We start from the raw sequence: 3,250 nt of genomic DNA on the forward strand, positions 1-3,250 counted from the left end.
AATAGCTTAACAGTGGGCTCTCATGGAGCCACACAGGTGATCAGATCAATTTTATAGACTCCCAACACCAAACTTAGAGTTTGGCTGAGGCCTCCCAACACCAAACTTAGAGTTTGATTGTGGGGGCTTTGTTTGACTCTGTACTGAGAGAAGCTTTTCATGCTTCCTCTCCATGGTTACAGAAGGAGGACCTTGAGTTTTAAACACAAGGTAGTTCTCATTCAGTTGAAGGACCAACTCTCCTCTGTCCACATCAATCATAGCTCTTGCTGTGGCTAGGAAGGGTCTACCAAGGATGATGGATTCATCCTCTTCCTTTCCAGTGTCTAGGATTATGAAATCAGCAGGGATGTAAAGGTCTTCAACCTTTACTAACATGTCCTCTACTAGTCCATAAGCCTGTTTTCTTGACTTGTCTGCCATCTCTAGTGAGATTCTGGAAGCTTGCACCTCAAAGATTCCCAATTTCTCCATTACAGAGAGGGGCATGAGGTTTATCCCTGACCCAAGGTCACATAGAGCCTTCTCAAAGGTCATGGTGCCTATGGTACAAGGTATTAAGAACTTTCCAGGATCCTGTTTCTTCTGAGGCAATCTCAGTTGATCCAGATCACTCAGTTCATTGGTGAGCAAGGGAGGTTCATCTTCCCAAGTCTCATTACCAAATAATTTGGTATTCAGCTTCATGATAGCACCAAGGTACTTGGCAACTTGCTCTTCAGTAACATCTTCATTCTCTTCAGAAGAAGAATACTCATCAGAGCTCATGAATGGCATAAGGAGGTTCAATGGAATCTCTATGGTCTCTAGATAAGCCTCAGATTCCTTTGGTTCCTCAGAGGGAAACTCCTTATTGATCTCTGGACGTCCCAGGAGGTCTTCTTCACTGGGGTTCACGTCCTCTCCCTCCCTTGTAGGTTCGGCCATGATGATCAATTCAATGGCCTTGCACTCTCCTTTTGGATTTTCTTCTGTATTGCTTGGGAGAGTACTAGGAGGGATTTCAGTGATCCATTTACTTAGCTGGCCCACTTGTGCTTCCAAATTTCTAATGGAGGACCTTGTTTCATTCATGAAACTTAGAGTAGCCTTAGATAGATCAGAGACTATATTTTCCAAGCTAGATGGATTCTGCTCAGAACTCTCTGTCTTTTGCTGAGTGGATGATGGAAAAGGCTTGCTATTGCTAAACCTGTTTCTTTCACCATTATTAAAGCCTTGTTGAGGCTTTTGTTAATCCTTCCATGAGAGATTTGGGTGATTTCTCCATGAGGGATTATAGGTATTTCCATAGGGTTCACCCATGTAATTTACCTCTGCTATTGCAGGGTTCTCAGGATCATAAGCTTCTTCCACAGAAGATGCCTCTTGACTACTGTTGGATGTAGCTTGCATTCTATTCAGACTCTGAGAAATCATATTGACTTGCTGAGTCAATATTTTATTCTGAGCCAATATGGCATTTAGAGTGTCAATTTCAAGAACTCCCTTCTTCTGAGGCATCCCATTACTCACAGGATTCCTCTCAGAAGTGTACATGAACTGGTTATTAGCAACCATGTCAATAAGTTCTTGAGCTTCTGCAGGTGTTTTCTTTAGGTGAATAGATCCACCTGCAGAAGTATCCAATGACATCTTAGCTAATTCAGACAGACCATCATAGAATATATCCAGGATGATCCATTCTGAAAGCATGTCAGAAGGACACTTTTTGGTCAGTTGCTTATATCTCTCCCAAGCTTCATAGAGGGATTCACCTTCTTTCTGTTTGAAGGTTTAAACATCCACTCTAAGCTTACTCAGCTTTTGAGGAGGAAAGAACTTGGCTAAGAAAGCCATGACCAGCTTATCCCAAGAGTTCAGGCTATCTTTGGATTGAGAGTCCAACCACACTATAGCTCTGTCTCTTACAGCAAACGAGAAAAGCATAAGCCTGTAGACCTCGAGGTCAACCCCATTGGTCTTAACAGTATCACAGATCTGCAAGAACTCAGTTAAGAACTGAAAAGGATCTTCAGATGGAAGTCCATGAAACTTGCAGTTCTATTGCATCAGAGAAACTAATTAAGGTTTCAGCTCAAAATTGTTTGCTCCAATGGCAGGAATGGAGATGCTTCTTCCATGTAAATTGGAATTAGGTGCAGTAAAGTCACCAAGCATCCTCCTTGCATTATTATTATTTTCGGCTGCCATCTCCTCTTCTTGTTCGAAAATTCCTGTAAGGTTGTCTCTGGATTGTTGTATTTTAACTTCTCTTAGTTTCCTTCTTAGAGTCCTTTCAGGTTCAGGATCTGCTTCAGCAAGAATGTTCTTATCCTTGCTCCTACTCATATGACAAAGAAGGGAATAACAAAGAAAATATGGAATCCTCTATGTCACAGTATAGAGATTCCTTTGTGTGAGTAGAAGAAGAAAAGAATGTAATGTAAAGAAGAGAAGAGGAAAAACTCGAACACAGAGAGGGAGGTGGTGTTCGAATTTTTTGGATGGAAGAGAAGTGTTAGTAGATGAATAAATAAATAGAAGGAGATGAGAGAGAGAAATTCGAAATTTAATTAAAATAAAAATTAAAATTAAAACAATTAGTTAATTAAAAAGGAATTTTGAAAAAGGAGAGAGGAAATTTTCGAAAATAAGAGAGAGAGGATTAGTTAGGTAGTTTTGAAAAAGATATGATTGAAACAAAAAGATAAGATTGATTGAAAAAGTTTTGAAATTTGTTTTTGAAAAAGATATGATTGAAATTTAAAAAGATATGATTGAAACAAAAAGATAAGAATTGAAAATCAATTTTTTTTAAAAAGATAAGAAGTTAGAAAAGATTTTGAAATTGAATTTGAAAAAGATATGATTGAAATTTTTATTTGAAAAAGATTTGAAAAGAAAATTAAAAAGATTTGATTTTGAAAACTAAAGTTGATTACTTGACTAACAAGAAACTGAAAAGATATGATTCTAGAGTTTAAAGATTGAACCTTTCTTAATAGGCAAGTAACAACTTTGAAAAATTTTGAATCAAAATATTAAATGCTAATAAAATTTTCGAAAATTAAGAAATAAAATAAGAAAAAGATTTTTAAAAATCATTTTGGAATTTTCGAAAATTATGAAAGAAAAATGAAAAAGATTTGATTTTTGAAAAAGATTTTGAAAAGATAAGATTTTTAAATTGAAAATTTGATTTGAGTCGTAAGAAACAATTAAATTTAAAAACTTTTTGACTAAATCAAATCATATTTTCGAAAATTTT

The 3,250-nt window shown here is 36.5% G+C and overlaps 1 non-coding gene across 1 annotated transcript; it reads left to right on the forward strand.

Moving 5' to 3' along the window:
• The first annotated feature begins 1,689 nt into the window (after positions 1-1,689).
• LOC112782122 (small nucleolar RNA R71) lies at positions 1,690-1,797 on the forward strand. The gene has a single exon (XR_003192860.1). It is a non-coding gene; the product is annotated as a small nucleolar RNA R71 (small nucleolar RNA).
• Positions 1,798-3,250: the final 1,453 nt, after the last annotated feature.

This window comes from Arachis hypogaea, chromosome 19 (assembly GCF_003086295.3).
Source record: "Arachis hypogaea cultivar Tifrunner chromosome 19, arahy.Tifrunner.gnm2.J5K5, whole genome shotgun sequence".
NCBI lineage: Eukaryota > Viridiplantae > Streptophyta > Magnoliopsida > Fabales > Fabaceae > Arachis > Arachis hypogaea.